Source organism: Lactuca serriola, chromosome 4 (assembly GCF_051521515.1).
Source record: "Lactuca serriola cultivar US96UC23 chromosome 4, Lser_US96UC23_V15, whole genome shotgun sequence".
NCBI classification, from domain to species: Eukaryota; Viridiplantae; Streptophyta; class Magnoliopsida; order Asterales; family Asteraceae; genus Lactuca; species Lactuca serriola.
Genome location: NC_136411.1, coordinates 282,281,365 through 282,300,822, shown reverse-complemented (window position 1 = coordinate 282,300,822; position 19,458 = coordinate 282,281,365). Strand labels below are relative to the sequence as shown.

Below are 19,458 nucleotides of genomic sequence, written 5' to 3'. Positions count from 1 at the left end.
CGTAGATATCCCTAAACCATGAACATACATAAAAAGAACGCCCAAATCTGACTTCGTATGAGGAAGTTATGATTTTTCGAAGTTTCGGATATAGCGGTAGATAGCTAAAAACTCGAAATAGAGATCGAGCGACTTTTGGCCAACGCAGTCTAAATGAGAGTCAAAGGTTTCGACAATAGTGATACAACAGTAAAAAGACAGACAAAAACGGACGTCGGATGAAGAAGTTATGGCTTTTTAACGGGCTTTTCCAGTCCCGGCCTGTTAAAAATATATTATTAAAAATAAAGTCAAAATTAGCCGACGAAGTGTAAATGAGAGTTGTAAAGCATTTTCTTAGATACGCGTGGATATAAAGAATGTCAAAATCGGAGCTCGTATGCGAAAATTACGGATTTTACAAGAAAACAGCGCACATTCTGAGGCTGGTCCAAAGGGAACGCCCTGCGCTCCCTAAAGGAACGCCCCACGTTCATGCTCACAAACATGTCCCTTCGCCATCCCATCCGAGATTCGCAAGTAATGACGTACTTGGGCTTCGAAACGCGATGCGTTCAGGGGAAAAGCCCCTTGTACCCAGCAGGAACGCCCCGCGTTCGCATCTTTTCCAGCCCCTATATAAAGGGTGCAAGGGTGACGGACAGATGTTGCTAATTCACTACTAACGCTCCCAATTTTCGCACTTCTAACCTCGCGAGGTTATCCCGACATTCTGGTTTCATATTCAAGCCTTGACAAAAGTTCTACGCTCCCGAGGGTCTCGAGAATTCCCGAGAAATCAGCTTTTGTAGTCGAAGTTCTGCTTAATTTTTAGTCTCAATTTCTTCAAGCCACCACTTCAATCAAGTGAGTTCATACCCCCATTTCTACGTTTTTAAATACTTTTTAAATGCTTTTAACATATTACGGGGGAGAATAAAAGTAAACACATAGTTACCCTCGTGTGAAAACGTCTATATTTCGTTATACATTTTCAGATTGTTTGAATAACTATCATATGGATTTGTTAACATGCAAAACATCTTAACTTACTTTACCCTCTCGGAATGAAACATCATTATAAATACTATAAGTTTATCTATATGTTTGCATCATATCAAGGGTAACCATTTTTACTATAACATTTGTAAACATGCAAGAACATACAAATCATTATTATGCCTTGTCAAAACTGTAGAAAAGGGTAATTATTTTAGAGACAAACATATTCATTCTAATACGTGACTTAATTGAGGATCCGTGAGTCATTCATCTTCAATATACCTTTTAAGGTACCACTAAAAGTCCTGTTTATAACCAGAATCTCCCGCCCGAAGAACGTGACAAGTGTGTATAGATCTATACGGGACTAATGATCTCGCGCCCTGGCTGCTAGCTACAATCCTCGGGGTGACAAGTGTCATCTCGTTTCGACGCCTGAAGAACGTCGCTACAGGAAAATTATGATAGTACGGTTATAAAAACTCATTGTATAGACAATTATTATGGTATTACGTTTTCACGGGAAAAGTAACAGATACAGTTCTTTTCACATACAAACACAATCTTTTTGTAGTTTTGTTTTACAATAAGACTATACATCATCTTTTGAGCATGTCATAGTTTCTTACAGGTTACAGTCTTGGTCATTTGAGATGGCATTTCACTTTTAGGAAAATATAGGATTTTCCTAGTTCCAATACTTACAATTTATACAACAATCATTCATACTCATTTCATACACTCATAAGAAAATATCGGATTTTCTGGAAAACATACACGAACTTTCGAATGACATAAATTTTCTCAAAACACTACTTATGAACTCAACAACTTTATTGTTGACACTTTTTCTTTGAAATAACTTGTATTCTCAGGAAAACGCTAAACCAGGTAGCAACTACTTTTGAAGACTAACGCGTTGGCGTTAGTAACATATTTTGGATCATCATATAGTATTTGATATTCAAACATGTAACACATACAATCATGTAAACTTTTCAAATATATTTATATTATGGTGGTGTGTACTTTCTTTACTATTCCATTGTTATGATATTGTACATGACGTCCTCCGCCCCCGAACGTTTCCGTCGTTCAGGTTTGGGGGTGTGACACTCACCTTTGCCAAAAATGTGACCAACTCACACTTAAAATATTGTATTGGTTAAACTATCACCCTTGCCCCTATTACATTTCAAATAGCAAGGTTATTGGAGTTCTATAATGCCAAAGATGACAAATTTATAAGCCAAACACATAAATCAATTAACAATTAAAATTCCGTTTTTATTTCATATTCCAGAAGCTTAGACTTTTATCTTTTCAGAATGTACTTTTGAAGGTCCAAACAATTTTTCTACAATTTTATATGATTTTTACAAAACTGCCTATCAATGCAGCTAAATTCTGACCAACTAGTGGAAAAGGCGATTTTCACCTAAGTTACAAGCAACAACGGGTTCTGGAAAATTTCAAGGATAAACTAGACTCAAATGGAAACTTTGAGACTCCTGGTGATTTTTTTACAATTTTTCCAATATAGGGACAGATTGGTAATTATTGCTGAATTTCCTAGCTTTGGATTTCAAAGGCTTTTTGACCACTTAACGCATTAAGCCATCACTAAGAACACCTATAAGGGTAAAAATTAACTTCTTAACAGAAATAGCATGATTTAGTCACATAAACATATCCATTTGATTCACGGTTGAATTTAACATAAGGTTTAGAAATCAACAAGAAGAATTGTGACTCCAAAACTTTGATCAAAACATAAACTTGAGCAATAAACTTAATGAAAGTGTTCATAAGCAATTTTGACAGCAATTGAGTCATCATAAACACCCAATAAAAGTGAAATTGAACCATATGAACCTTCAAAGTTTCTAGGAATAAGGAGATGAGATTGTAATCACCAATTAAGAAGAGAATCAACAACAACAATCACCTATTGATACCGAATTTGACATGCAAACACACAAAGAGATTAAAAGATGTTTTTATTTACCAATCCTTGGCAAAATTCGCAGCCTCCTTCTTCCCTAAACACACGATCGTTTTTTTTTTCTTCCTTGTTGCTTGTGACGCACACTCACCCTTTCAAGAGAGGGTTCGGTTTCTTTTTCTTTTTTTTCTTTTTGTTCTTGGATTGAGATCGATCGAAGTACACCATGAACTAGTAGTTGCCGATCATTTTTTTAATACCCATAAAGACTCGTAAAGAAATGGATAAAGGAAACAAACGAATGGGGTTACGAGGACCAAGGAAACAAACGACATGGGGTTACGAGGCTTTAATTGATTCCATCGTTTGTATTTGGCTTTTAAAGAACAAGTTACAACTTTAGCCCTCTATGTATGCTCTTTTGATCATAATCAACCTTCTATTTTTGTTTGAATTATTTCTAACCCTTACTTATAATTAGAATTATATAGTTTGCCACATTATCAACTTAAACCCTCCAACTATGATTAATTTAATTATATTATATACCTCTTAATAATTGCTTGATTCTTTTAAATATTAACTAGTTCTCTTAGATATTAATTAACATCATTTTTACTCACTTTATTTTAACTTATTATCATAAAAACTAAAAATCATTTACAATAATCGTTGTTCGAGTAACGAAAGCTAACATCGTTTATGGTAGGATTTTCGGGTCGTTACACAAATCGTGGGGGCTGGAGTGGTGATCAGCGACGACATCAATAATCTTCCACAACACACTTTTCTTGGCCGTGTTCACTACCATGGGATCCTCTTCCTTGGATGTACTCAGCGCCATGGACCACAAACAGGCCTGTTGGACCAGCCCCATCTCCAAAGTGAAGACATCCAACCTAACAGCCTTCACTTAGGCTTCTTGGACCTCTATTAGTGCAACAATCAACCTATCCACCCCCATCTTCGCATGCTGCTGCATATCACACATCCATTCTCACAGCAGGTCTTGTCACTCCTCAATAATGGTTCCCTCCTTTGGCACTTGATCAAGCAAATGGCCTTGCTCAAGCTTACAACACCATGTCCCTAAATGATTGCTAGATGCTTCATGGTATATGGATACAGGAGCAACCTCTCACCTTGCATCCAACATTGGTAACTTATTTTCAGTTCAAAATAATAGTCATGAAAAAATTGTTTTTGTTGGCAATGGTCACTCCATACCCGTCACAAACACTGGTTATTCCAAAATCGATTCCACTCATCGACCCTTACATCTTCGTAATGTTCTTGTTACACCCAACATCATTAAAAATCTTATTTCTATACATCGCTTTACAATTGATAATCTTGTGTCCATTTAATTTGACCTTTATGGTTTTACTTTGAAGGATTTGGGCCTTCTCTAGGTCGTGCTTAGATGTGACAGCTCCAGTGATCTTTATCCTGCCCCTCCATCTCTTCAAACTTCCGTTACTCTTCTTTCCAACATTTCATTATGGCATCGATGTCTCGGTCCCCTTGCGCTCATGTCTTCAATAAATTAATTTCTAGCCATTTTGTTACATGTAATAAAATTTTAGAGCAGTTAATTGTCAAGCTTGTCAACTTGGCAAACACATTCAATTACCTTTCTATAGTACTATTTCTACCGTTTCTAATCCTTTTGAAATTGTTCTTTCAGATCTATGGCAATTACCAATTCTTAGCACAAGTCGTATTACATATTATGTCTTGATTTTGGACCATTACTCGCATCTTCTTTGGGTGTATCTGTTGCGAAAGAAAAGTGATGTTTTTATCAAGCTCTTACCTTTTCGTGCTTTTGTCAAAAATTAATTTCAATCTGATATTCAAAATTTCCAATGTGATCATGGTGGTGAACTTGATAACAATATATTCCATAACCTCTTTGACCAAAACGGGATCATATTTCGTTTTTCTTGTCCTCGAACTTCCCAACAAAATGGAAAGCCGGTACGCATGATACGAACCAGTAATAACATAATTCGTACATTAATTTTTCAATCCTATCTCCCACCCACATTTTGGGTGGATGCCCTTCACATGGCCACTCACCTCGTTTACACATACTCCTCCTCTTACTCATCCTTCTTTCCCCCACCCTATGATCACCCGATCCCGTGTCGGTATAACAAAACTTATAAATCGTCTAAATATCCACACGTCGACTGAATCCCCCCTCCCTCGGTCACACCTCCAATCTCTTCAAGATCCAAATTGGACCATTGCCATGAAAGACGAATTCCATGCTCTTATTGAAAACAGAACTTGGTTCTTGTTTCCGAGACCCTCGAGGGCTAATAGTGTTCACTCTATGTGGTTATTTAGAAAGAAATATAAAGCGGACGAGTCTCTTGAGTTCTACAAAGTGAGTTTAGTTGCAAATGGCAAAAACCAACGACGGGGTATTGACTGCGATGAGACGTTTAGTCCGGTTGTTAAACTGGCAACCATACGCAGGATATTAATCCTTAATGTTTCTAGGAAATGTCCTATTCATCAGTTAGAAGTTGAGAACACTTTCTTACATAGTCATCTAGATGAAACTGTGTACATGCATCAGCCTCTTGGATTTCGAGATCTTAACTATCCTGATCATGTATGCAAATGACATCGCAGTATTTTATGGAATGAAATAGGCACCTCGTGCCTGGTTTTAGTGACTTGCTACTCATATCACTGTGATGGGATTTTCTCACAACCGATGTAATTCCTCTCTATTTATTTCTTGCAAGGGTTTATAGGTTGGATACTTACTTCTATTTGTGGATGACATTATCCTCACTGCTTCCTCTACAGGTCTATTACAGCGCATTATCTCTCTCATTGTCACACCCCCGAACCAGATGGCGGAAACGTCCGAGGGCTCGCGTGACTTAAATTGAAATATCATCACAATGAATATACTGTTGGATTAGTGTCTAAGTCCATAACTATTTTGGTACGTACTTGACCCGATTATGCATGGTCCTTTTGGGTTACCTTCACACTGGTGACTAGACAGGATGATTGTTGAGGAGAGAGGCTGGTTTATTGTTAAGAATAATAAATTAGGGTATAAATATGATTTTTTTAATATATTATATGAATAATATATTAATTTGGAATCATATTATTAATTAGTATTTAATCAGAAATTAATTTTGGGATTACAGGAACTGACTGAAAGTGCAGGGGCTATTTTGTAATTATTCAATAGTTGAGGCTTTGGGCCATTGGATCACCTTTATTAAGGCTTGAATGAAAATTCTAGAAGGATCTAGGAGTATTCGTCCAAGGGATTAAGGAAAGGAGTCCATGGACTTGGTTAGGCCCTAAGCTAAGGGATTAGGGTTTACACCTTCAACCCCTAGTTAGCCTTAAGTATAAATAACACCCTAAGGCACTAAGATTTCGTCCAAGCCTTGGGAAACCCTAAAAGGTACAAAATCTAGGGCAAGATACCCTTCTCTCCTCTCTCCCATATTCATCCTTTCACCTAGAGTGTTTGTTAGCCATTAGAGGTACTACACTTGTGGTACTTGCTTTCAAGAGCTATGGAAATTCAAGGAACTAGTTGTTATTGCTATATAACAACAAAAGGTATGTATTCTATTTTTATATATTAATTTCAAAAATAATAGTAGCATGCCAGGTTTCTTTTTGTGTTTATAAAGTTGTATAACTAATAGTGAAAACATAGATCCAACTCTAGGGTTGCATGCATACATAGGATTGTTTGTATAAAACCCATTAGTGGTATCAGAGCCATTGGTTTTTGTTTTCAAGTAGCATTATTCTAATGTATGAACTTAACAAATTAGGTTTTATTGCTAGTAAACCCTAGGGCTTGGTAATTTTTGCAATTAGGGTTGCAAAACCCTAGTTGGCGATTTTTTCATAGGGTTTTAAACCCTTTCCTTAGCCTCCAAGATTTTGAAATATAGGGTTATCCAACCCTTGGATTTCGAAATTGCCTCCTTCCCAAGGTTAGATCCTAAATTTTAGGGATTTGGATAATGTCATATCTTGTAATTATCCTTTAAATGTTTAAATTTGGTAATTAAAGATTTTGATTTATCCCATCCCATAATTTCGAAATCTAGGGGATTTAAGGGATTAGATTAAATTAATTGTTTAATTTAAAAGATATCCTTACCAAAATAAAAGATAATTGTCAAATTAATTAGATAATCATTTCCTTATGTGATAAACTTGATTTATTTGAATTATTTGATAGATTATCTTGTAAGAAATTGAATTAGGTCATATTTAGATAATTACTAATTAATTGGTTAATTATTATTATCTGTAATTTGATCTAGAATGTTCTTGCTTATGTTTTGAAATGTTTCAAAACTTGGCCTCAAGTTTTGGAAATTAAATTTTTTGATTATAAGGTTTAATTTTGAAAAAGTCTAAATTCTAAAACCCTAATTTTGAAAAGTTCAAATTATACCCTTATGGTTTTATTAAATTAATTAAGTGTATAATTAAAAGAGAGTTAATAAATCCATAATGATATGGTATATAATTAATTAAACTAAAAGTGTAATTTATAAAATTAAACCACCTAGTATTTTTAAAAGTGTAAAATACACCTTATACTATGTATAACATTAAAAGTCTAATATTATATATATATATATATATATATATATATATATATATATATATATAAATTAAATGCTAGTCTTACTGTTAGTAGGACTCATTCACGAAGCCGATCTATAAGGGGGTATAAGGTTATGGCCTATAAAATGGTCGTTTAATGGGTGTCCACTCTCACCCACCGCTTCCTTGATTGGTGGATGGTCGTTAGCCGAAAGGGTAGGATATGGCAAACCCTTTCGATTAAAGGTATAATGAAGTATAAAGTAACTAAATGTTTCTACAAAATTCTCAATCTTAGTTACTTTAGGCAAAAGTGAATTGATGCAATTCCATGAAATTACACTTTGTGCCCTTGCGAAGACGTTAGTGGAGCGCGTGTGGTTAACTGACACACTAAATGGTTCTAAGCAAAGGTATCAAAGCGTGAATCAATGTTTTTCATAGTTCGGTGGAGCATGTGTGGTTAACCGGCACATCGAATAGGTGATTATAACATTGGGGGCACCATGTTAGTTTACATGGTTATTCACACCCTGTTTTGTGATCCTCGGCATCCCAGTCAAAAATCGAGGGGCATGTCGAGATTTAAACATGTCATTGAAAAGTTCAATGAATCTCAAAAGATCTAGGAGTTTTCAATACATTTAAAACTTAAGTTTCCATTTCGTTTTTCCTGGTGGAAATTAGTAAATCGTCATTTACCTACCTTCAAATATTCTGCAACTAGATTACGGCATCCCTCTTTTAGGTTGTAGAGTATTGTGTTGGATCCTAGCCTTGATGTTTCATTTGGGTGTCACATAAAGGATTCAAATCAACTTAACTTAAATTTTCTCCCGTTTTGTAGATGTCAAAGTATGACAACTATGATCTTCCCAAATCCCGTGGAACAAGCTTTCCACATGAAGATGATATTCTACGATATGATTGAGGAACAAGAGATCATGCTTCAATTCCTCCACCTCCTCCAGTTATTATCCCTAACCCACAAGTTCGAAGCCTTGAAAAGTTCAAACTCACTCAAGCCCTTTTGGCAAGTAAACATGAAGATGGGAAACCTGTGTCTGCACACGTCTTAGAGATGAAGGCACACGTCTTAGAGATGAAGTCACACATCGATAGGTTAAGGATGTTGGGTGTCGAGATTTCAGGTGAGTTGGCTGTTGATTGGGTTCTTCAATCACTTCCTGAATCATATAGTGAGTTCGTTAGAGAGTAATATATGATGTATCACGACATGACCCTGATTGATCTCACCTATTTGCTTATAGCTGCTGAATCAACAATGATTTGGTGTGTTGGTCAAGAAAATTTGTCTGGTGAGTTAAACTCCCAAACTGCAATGGGCACTGGCAACATCGAAAGTCTAGAAAGAACTAAGTCTATGATTGTCTGATGTGTTGTGCCAAAGGAGTCCATTTGCTTTTATTGCCAAGAGAAGGGGCATTGGAGACGAAGCTGCCCTAACTACCTGAGAAATCTAAGAGATGGGAGAGTCAAGATGAATGGCTCTACTTCAGGTAAAATCCATTAACTAACTCTTTTAAGTTCCTATTCTAGATTCTTAATACATGATGTAATAAGATTACATTTTAATGTTTTATAGGATCGAAGAAAAGAGAGGAAGCTTAAGGGATGAAGTGAGCTGAGTCTAATCTTGAAGAAATGGATTTCGATCGCATTGCTTGAAGATTAGAATTTTGAGCTACTACTTGGAGTTAGAATAGATTGCTATGAAATATGTATTAACATAGTTTTCAATTCAATTGCATTGTAAGGACAAATTTTTCTGCAATAAAATAAATTTTGATTTTATATTATTTATCCTTCCAATGGCGTGTATGAAAAATTGATATTTGAATGTTTTAGTTATTAGCAATAATGAATTATGATATTTGTGGAAATGTAAAGAATTTACCAAATAGGGAGAGTTTCTCATCGCCCAAGTTTCAATTGGACAGAGACTTGGAATCATGCAACTTGGTTGCATGATGAATGAGAAATGTTATATTTGGAAATTAGACTAATTCGTTGACAAAATGTCAAGTGAAGGACTAATAGATCAAGTACACAAAGTTGTGTGTTGATCAAGTCCACCACAAGAGTGACAAAGATATTCGTCATGATTTACTAAAGGTTTAGTAAATATGATTATACTTATAAGATTAAGTGTAATTTTGAGTTGATTGAAAGAGTTTCAATCAATAGCATAACGGATAAGAAGAATCAAGTAGGCAGAAAGATAAAAGTTTCTCTATTCTAAGAAGAAGGGAGAGTACCTTTTATTATGTTTTATGATAGGTCTTAATGATTAAGAACCATATCTCAATTGATCCTCTTAATGAATCTTAGTACAATTGTATGTCTGAGAAGAGGAATCAAGAATTGAAGAAATGGTTAAATCAAGAAGTCAATCATACTTCGTTCCAAAAATCAAGTCTTAGAGTTAAGATTGTGACATTGAGTGACAAGTATTAAGAAGGATTATAACATTCATCAAATGTGGAAAGTTGTGATGTCTTGGATAAGACAAAGACAAACTAGGACCAATTTTGTGAAGTGTTTTGTCTTGATAAAAGCTACACTAACTCTTGAATATTTGTTTGTCGAGAAATGTTTATTGACAAGGGAATCTTATACGTCAAGGAGTCAGTGGGAGTCTTAATGGTCTTGAAAAGTTTAAGAACTAATCAAGAATAAACCTTACCGATCATCACTAGCACACGACTTGAGGTTCACAACCTATCGTGTTGACACTATCTTGTTTCTATGCCGTTCCAATTGAGTTAATTATGCATGTGAGTTCTATGAGTTCTCATTTGAACGCGTAAAAGGCAAGGATCTTGATCAATGAAAAGTACATTGATAGCAAAGGATGAGCTGCTTAACTACTTGGAAGACATGGTGGGCACTCGTGTTACCATAAGGCAAGAAATCAAGATTGAGAAAGTTCAGTCCATATAAGTTTGGATTTGTCCCAAACTTTGGTTTTGACAAATTCACATGGATAGGAACACATACGCCATTGAAATCTAAGTGTCATAAGATTCCCTCCTTCATGAAAATGACTGTGAGGAAATGCTTTCACTAAGATAGATTTTAAGAAGATAGTGATTGTGAAAATTGTATTCTCGAATTCGATTATGGTTACGGTATCCCTTTCCATGATTCAAATTGTGAGATTTGGAAATTAGTATGAATTGTTTAGACACACATATTAGCTATCTAAGGAAAAGGTGTATAAGTTTGAGAAGCTTAGATAAAGGATTATCAAAGCATTAGGTATTAGAAATATGAACTTAAGAAATTCAATAGGTATTGTTTTTTGGAAGTTAAGTTGTTTTCTGAATACATGTCAAAGCTAGTGGGAGCATAAGTCTTATGCTTATATGATAATAATCATCATGATAGTGGGAGCATAAATGTTATGCTTGTATGATTATTATGGCAAGTATTGCAAGTTAGCAATATTAATTATAGAAAACAAGAGTTATACTTTGCAAAGTCGTAAGGGTTGAAAAGTTGTTTTGCTATAATTAAGGGAGAGAATATTATGCTTCATTTCAAATCTAAAGGCTTAGGTTGTGGAATGTTAACAAATTTAGTCAAGGATATATAGTGCGTTCTCAAAATTTCGATTATGATTATGGCATCCCTCTTCATAATTCGAATTATAAGAACATGACACATAAGATATTATGGCAGAAGATTGATAAAGTATCGTATCTTTATGTAAGACATTATGCATCGTGTGGCATACGCTTCGGGTATCGGATCGATTGCAAATGCTATAATATTTGACCATTCTAAAATTTTCCAAATGTCTAGCGCATTAAGAGGGAAAAAGGACAAGAATCAGTTTTAACTAAGATAATTAAACAACTATCAAAGGACGATCCAAAGCTCGCTGAGGATTGGTCGCTTGTGAGTAGTTGGAAGTATGGTATTGGATGGACAATATCGACATTATTATGAATAGATAAGATTCTATTAAGAATGAGTTGTCATATGGCAAATATGGGAATGTATCCATATTGGGAGCTGATTATTGAGAATCTATGTCTAGATTAGAAACCTTTATGCAGAAAGGATGTTCAAAGGAATGTACTTTGAGTGAGAGACATCATATCTATAGAATTGTTTCTGATAGAGATTGGCCAAGTCTTGATGATTTTGAGCTATGACTTTACGAAAGGATCATTGCATAAAATGTTAAAATCTAGCATATTCTATAAGTGGCAAGAATTTGATATTCTTACACTTGTGATAAGGATTGGGAGTTGTGAAATGAGTATGATTGGAAATGTGTTCATTTGATATGTTTCACAAACTAAGGACCATAAGTAAACATTGTGTGCATGCTGAGAGCATGGGACATGTGTAGTAATAATTCAAGAAAGAAGTTGATTACCCGAAACAACAAATAGTAAGTAATCAATATGGTGATTAAATAAAATGTTTTATTTATACCCAGAGTTTGGGGCCATACGGGATTAGTATTATTCTTGTGTTTCACTTTGCATGTTTTGACTTCCTGAATAATTAAATATTTCAGAATAATCAAAGTATTCGAACGGACCACAGTCGTTCATATGTTGGAAGTAGGTATGAATGAAGACTATCGTGAATTGGTGTTTGGATTGTCTAATGTGTATTAGATATAAGCAAATGTTTGTTGCAACGTTCATGAGTTCTTATGAATATGATTTAAGCATTGGATTAAACCCACGCTCACTTGGATCACTTCATGAATTGTATCATGAGTGATTGGTGAGACGATAACATCTTATATTCTTGAAACCGAGATGTGTGAGTTGTATCTTGCGAGTCGGTTACACATTGATAATATGTAAACGCACAGGTAACTTGGTGTTATAAAACAATTGTTGTGTGTGATTCGGTAAGTGTCTGCAAGCAAGCATTGAATCAAATTTTATCCGTTCCTTTTATCCAAAGTAGGATGAAAGCGATATTTGTGGGCCCCTCGATGATTTAGTGATGACACCCTAAGCGCTTGGCCAAGCCGGGACTAATTTGATGTGTTCAATTGTAGTCTGTTGTCAGTCGTTATAAATCGAAAATCGGGAAACAACACATAGACTGAGAGAATGATTTCAATCGATGTCTCATGTCTATGCGATATCAAGAATGGAGGAATATATGATCCCTTATCTAAAGGACACGCTTCTGATAAGATTAGAGTTGATAGCGGCTTTTGAAAGCTACGATTGCTAATCAGGATCTGAATTCATACACAAAATAGTTATTAGACTTATCAAAGTGGGAGACTGTTGGATTAGTATCTAAGTCCATAACTATTTTCGTATGTACTTGACCCGATTGTGCATGGTCCTTTTGGGTTGCCTTCACATTGGTGACTAGACAGGATGATTGTTGAGGAGAGAGGCCGGTTTATTGTTAAGAATAATAAATTAGGGTATAAATATGATTTGTTAATATATTATATGAATAATATATTAATTTGGAATCATATTACTAATTAGTATTTAAACAGAAATTAATTTGGAATGAATTTTGGGATTAAAGGAACTAACTAAAAGTGCAGGGGCTATTTTGTAATTATTCAATAGTTGAGGCTTTGGGCCATTGGATCACCTTTATTAAGGCTTGAACGAAAATCCTAGAAGGATCTAGGAGTTTTCGTCCAAGGGCTTAAGGAAAGGAGTCCATGGACTTGCTTAGGCCCTAAGCTAAGGGATTAGGGTTTACACCTTGAAACCCTAGTTAGCCTTAAGTATAAATAACACCATAAGGCACTAAGATTTTGTACAAGCCTTGGGAAACCCTAAAAGGGACGAAATCTAGGGCAAGATACCCCTCTCTCCTCTCTCCCATATTCATCCTTTCACCTAGTGTCTTTGTGAGCCATTAGAGGTACTACACTTGTGGTACTTGCTTTCAAGAGCTAAGGAAATTCAAGGAACTAGTTGTTATTGCTATATAACAACAAAAGGTATGTATTCTATTTTTATATATGAATTTTGAAAATAATAGTAGCATGCCAGGTTTCTTTTTGTGTTCATAAAGTTGTATAACTAATAGTGAAAACATAGATCCAACTCTAGGGTTGCATGCACACATAGGATTTTTTGTATAAAACCCATTGTTTAAACATTACATATCTATAGCATAAATTGTTTGAGAGTCACATCAAGTACATTGTTTAAGAATTACATGTCAAGTACATTGTCTAAACATTACACCGAGTTCCGCCTTGAACTCCATCACCAACATTACATAGTACAACTGTCATTGTTCACATCAAGTACATTGTTTAAACATTACATATCTATAGCATAAATTGTTTGAGAGTCACAAAACATAACATCCTAACACATTTGGTAACTTTCTTTAGCTTATTTGTTACCTGAGAATACAAGTTGTTTTGAAAACGGCAACATATATATTGTTGGTGAGTTCATAAGTATGTTTGATATAAGATTAGTTTGTATCATTTGTAAAACCCAGAAAATCCTATATTTTCAGAAACGACAATTGTTTATGCAATAGGTGTGATGATCCATAGGTATATGCGTGAATGATTTCAAAACGTGTAAAAATGATATTGATGAGATTAAAACTTAATCTTGAAGATCGATTAGATCTCAAACAGGTAATTAATGATTAAACAGCAAGAACACGAAAATAAAGAACAAGTCAAGAATGAATCAAACGTGTCGAATGATTATAAAATAACCCTCATAAGAGCTCGATCAAGAACATCAACTGTAGAGGGTTGGAGGTTTACAAGATCGATAAAAGAAATCTTCAATACTATCGTAATAATCGTTATTCTCTAGATCGATACCTAATATGCATGCAAGCATATACTTATATAATAAACCTAGCAAGCTCACGGTTGGACAGGCCCAAAACCGGAGTACAAAATAAATGGACTAACAGCCGAGCCCAATGACGCAATCTTCACACGAATCTTCAACCCAAGAATCTCCCCCTTTGCGTCAATTGGAGCGAGATCTTTACTTGTTACTTGGGCCAGCAGCGGAGGCAGGTACCTTCTTCTTCACAGTGTTAAACAGACGCGAGATGAGAGCAAGTATCGTCTGTCTAAACCTGATGTACCATTGGATCATGTCATTGAAGTACTTGACATCATCCGCTGCATTCTCTTTACACCTTCGGATGATCGATAACACGTGCTCTAGACAAGCAGTGGTGTAAAGATGTTTTTCAGCTAAAGCAAAGAGACATTTCTGTCCTTCCGCTCTTGTGAACATAACCGAATTGCGTCTCGGGTCGATCTTGCCCATTTGCATTTGATTGAGATCACTGGCCGATCCCACAGGAGCTATCTTCGGTTTCTTCTTGAAGACTGTGGCAACCTCCTGATCCATTAGGGCAACCTCCATGATGTAACAGACTAACATCCTTTTGAGATGGTCTATAATTGGACCATATTCGGCTTCATCAGTCAAAAGAATATTATGCAAGACAATCCAATCATGAGGATTTAGGTTCGGTAGATCTGCCAGGGATATAAGATGTTCAGTTCTTGCAGACCCTCGAATCACCTTGAACCAAACATTGATGAATCTTCCTTCGGCATAAGGCTTCAATACCCGAACATTCACTATCTTCTGGGCGCTCCATGTTTGATACTGAGGACGAGCAGCCTTCAGATAGAATTCGATCAACTCCCTATCAACCTCAGGGTCAGGATGAGGGACTTCAAAAATATTGGAGAAGGCGTGGAAGATAAACGCCTTTCGAGTCAATGGCATGTCGAACTGCGAATCAACAGAATTATAGCAGTCGAAGGAGATCACCGGCTCGAGCCATAGGATGCTAGGAGTATCTATGGCCTCCTTAATCATTCGCTCCCGAGTCCAGGCAGGGAAGAGAGTCTTCCTGCTCTCAAGGAGATCGTGGGCTTCTTTCTTCTTGCGTTCGGCTTCTTCAGCCTCTCGCGCCACACGATTGATATCATCATCAACATTGCGACTGTTTTTACGTTTCAACATGTCCGCAATGGTTTGATCATCTTCATCTTCATCTTCTTCCTCAGCTATGTTCTTCCCTTTATCCTTCACACCCGAACCCGAAGCTTGACCAGTCGGAGGTGGTTCGGTTGTGTGAGTAGCTTTGGAGGAAGGAGGTGGTTTCGATCCGGACTTCACTTCTCCCCCTTGTTTCGGATCGGACACGAAACTAGGTAAGCCTTCAATTTTGCTGAGAAGGTCCATGGCAGGAGCAAGTTTTTCAGCAAGGGTTCGCCTCACCGAATGATTGAGAATCGGATCGTGTGCTTCCAGGATGTTAGATAGGGCAGCGTGTACATCCGAACAAGTTTTTATGACCTCCCGTTCGGATCGAAGAGCTTCAAGCTGTTGCTGTGAGTTTGAAAGCTGAGTGCTCTTGACCTTGAGGGCGGTGGTTTTGCTTGCCAGAACGTCCATTAATGAGTTTTCAGCTGCGAGATCCTCCTGTAGCTTAGCGAGGCACTCGTCAATGGAGGCACGAAGGGCCGAGTTGTCATCGCTGATGGATTGGCGAAGAGTAGCGAATGACTGTAACTCCGTTGAGACGAACTTGGCCAATTGCTGAACGATTGGTTCCAAAGTTGTCTTGGTGGCATCAGCGCTCTCCTGTAAGGACTTCAACAGGGAAGAGGCGTCTGAGAATAGTTTATCGACTTTTGCGGTCGCTGCCTCACATGCTTTTGTGGAGGCGTCTATGGCAGCTGTGGCTGAAGCTACAGAATCATGCTGAGCCCTGGAGAAGGCATCAACAATCTTCTGAAGAGCGGCTTCAGAGAGAGAGGATTGAGTGTTTGTGGATGACGCAAGAAGCAAATCAACCTTCTCGTTTAGCTCCATTAGATGTTTCTTTGTTACTGGAGCATCATCCTCTTCGTCACTTTGAACCTGAAACGGACTAAAGTAGACCGAATCGAAGGTCATGTTATCACCGCCAAGGAACGGGTTATCTCCATCAGAGGCATGATCTGGAGATGGTGGGGGTGGTGAAGCTGGGGGTGTGGTGGTTTGGGTAGGTTCAGGTTGAGTGGTTGTGGGGGTAGTTTCGGGTGGTGGTTGAGTGTGGGTAGGTTCGGTTGTATGATGGGTTTCGGTTTGAGGTGGTTCGGTTACGGGTGGTGTTTCGGTTGCACTGGTATGAACCCCCGTATCAGATACGTTGGTTGTAACCTTTGCAGTGGTTGTAGTTGTATCTGTGAAAATGGGTGGTGGTATAGGGAAAGAGGTTTGAGGAATGGTGGTAGTGGGGGTTATGGTGGGAATGGAAGTAGGGATGGTTTTAGGAGGTGAAGGAACTGGCGAGACATGAATTTCCATGTCTGGGGTAGGTGATCGGGGTGGGGTGTTGCCTCTTTGAGGGGTTTCGCCTCTTTGAGAGCCGTCCGAACCCGAACGCTTGCCATCTGAGTCACTCGAAGAGGAAGGGATGAGAAGTTTTCGCTTCGGTTGAGTCTTCCTTCTCTTCAGCTGCGGTGACTGTGCAGGTTTTGTTTGTTTCCTCTTCCTGGGAGAAGGACCTTTAGGAGCTTTGGTCACTTGCTTCCCTTTTTCCGCCTTTTTGCCCCTGTTAACCGGTTTGTCAGCATTGTGGATGGACTTTAGTATTTCCGGTATAAGTTCCCTAGGTCCAGTTGCCCTGAACTCCTTAATCGTCCGGATGAGCCTGCTGTCAGAGGGAACATCGCCATACATTGTCTCCGGAATAGAGCCAATGAACGAAAATTTAGATGCATCAGAGACGATGATCTTCGTGGTATGAAACGTACCGATCGAAGACATCGATGCACCAGCAGCAGTTGGGACATCAAGCTTATCCATCGCCCATTTGGTGATAAGAATCCAGAACCGGGCAAACGACACCTCAGAATGTCGTGATGAAGAAGAAAGGCTCTGGATGAGCTGTTGCCAGAGGACCAATCCAAAGTCTAGGTTGACTCCGTTGTAGATAGCGTACATAATCGACAAGAATAGTCGACTAGAACCGTCGGATCCTGAGCTCCGTTCAGATAAGCCCTTGAAGAGGACTGTAAACATGCCGTTCCACTGTGGCGGCAAGCAGGATTTCTTGAACTTCGCAACGGAGGTGAGGAACTCCATGTACCCCATATTATAGAACATGTTGTACAGATGCCCAACTGGAATCGTCTCCGGATTAATTCTCGATGGGTCAGTAGCCAACCCTAGCAGTGTGCAGAAACGTTGTCGAGAAATGGAGGTCTTGTGATCAGCAACCTCGAAGAACACCCGCTCGACTGCTTTGTCGTAATAGGCAGTCGCATACACCTGTGAGAGAATCGCCATGGGCACAGACTCAATCCTGGAGAGAGCTGGAGCGATTTGTGAGTACTTCAGGCACTCGATGATCGGCGACATATAAGAGTCGTACGCCAGAGGGTTTAGGTCGATCACCAAGCATTGGTGAGGACGAATGGGTAGGATGTGTGAGGTAGCATGGACTGAGGATGATTCCGCCATTGTTGAAGGTTGAAAGAAGAAGATGATCAATAAAGCTTTTGGGAATTTTTGCTCTCTAGAAAATCCGGATGCAGTAAAAAGGTAAGTGGAAGTATTGACTGCCTTTTATAGCGGGTGAAAGGAGAGAGAAAAATCGTTTCAAATCTTCTATGCGATGATCACGTAGGAGAGAGAGTGTCAGATTCCTAGGATCACGCCGCCCAACAAGCGCCGTTTCAGAACAAACCGTTTCAAATCCTCACGCGCCTTTAAGTGCCAGAGAGGAATCGCTTGAAATTCGCACACGCGTCCATTATGTCAGTAAAAGAGTGGGCGTTTCAAATTCACACGCGCCCCTTTTTACCACCGGTTGAAATTCAATCCTTTTATTTCCCGCCTGAGTCAGCAACCCTTCGTCTTATCTTTTGAATCACATCTTTTGAATAAATTGCCCACGTGGATGATTTTTGACCACAGCTTGATAATTAACCACCAAAGCAATAATACAGCCTGTAATAATTAGTAACAGAATTTTGGAAAATCAAAGATTTTCGTGCTAAGAGTGTAAAAAAAAGGAATAAAGCAACTCTTTTTAGGAATAAATGTGATGTCAATAATGACACGAAACAAGTGATCCCGGGCACGAATCTCTTCCTTCAAGATCAAGAGAGACCTTAAAGTGTTTATGTGGATTCCCGTTGAATGACGATCAAACATTTATTAATAAATGTTGAAAGGCTTCTTTTAATTAGGCTAAGTAAGGGTGGCTTTCGCTTTGATTCAGCAATTCTAATCTTGAAATAAGAAAGAAAGTGAACAAAGTACTTGTGAGACCGGTGTAGTCTGTTGAACAAGTAGGTAGGAATTAATTTTAAATAGCTTGGAAAATATAAAATCTCAAAAAAAAAATTAATGTTGGATCCCAAGGGAAGAAATGTTATGGTGTTTAACAATTTCATAGGAATCACACAAAATAAAATTTGAGATTTCAGCTAGGTACATCCGTCAATTCTTTTGGTGAATACTTGAGCAAATTAATTGTTCACCGTCAATTCAGATTAGGTGTTGAATTTGGGGTTTCACTCAGCTCGTAGTGGCACGAAACTAAGATCATAAACACAGAAGTTGTGTAACCATAAACCTCAGTGGTAATTTCTGAGAGTCTCAAGGGTTACGTTGATGAAACGAATGTAATGGAGAAATGTAATGGAGATGGTGTAAGAAATTAAAGTACCTCTGCTGCGAAAATAAGGACCAAGCAGAAAAACTCTTAACTCATGTGAGAAGAGAGTGAGGTAGCTCACGATTAGAATAAATGTAGTAGCCTTATTGGGAAGACAAGGTTTGTTTATACCAGGTCATGAAGGCTATTATTCAAAATCTTATGAGGCTTGGGACACATACAGCAGCATGCTTCTAGGGACACTTAAGTAATCCAAC

At 37.7% G+C, this 19,458-nt stretch overlaps 1 long non-coding RNA gene across 1 annotated transcript; it reads right to left on the bottom strand.

Moving 5' to 3' along the window:
- Positions 1–1,096: 1,096 nt before the first annotated feature.
- LOC145100625 (uncharacterized) lies at positions 1,097–3,253 on the bottom strand. The gene is made up of 2 exons (XR_013705166.1): positions 2,990–3,253; positions 1,097–1,429 (listed from the first exon to the last, which is right to left on the bottom strand). It is a non-coding gene; the product is annotated as an uncharacterized LOC145100625 (long non-coding RNA).
- Between the last annotated feature and the right edge of the window lie 16,205 nt (positions 3,254–19,458).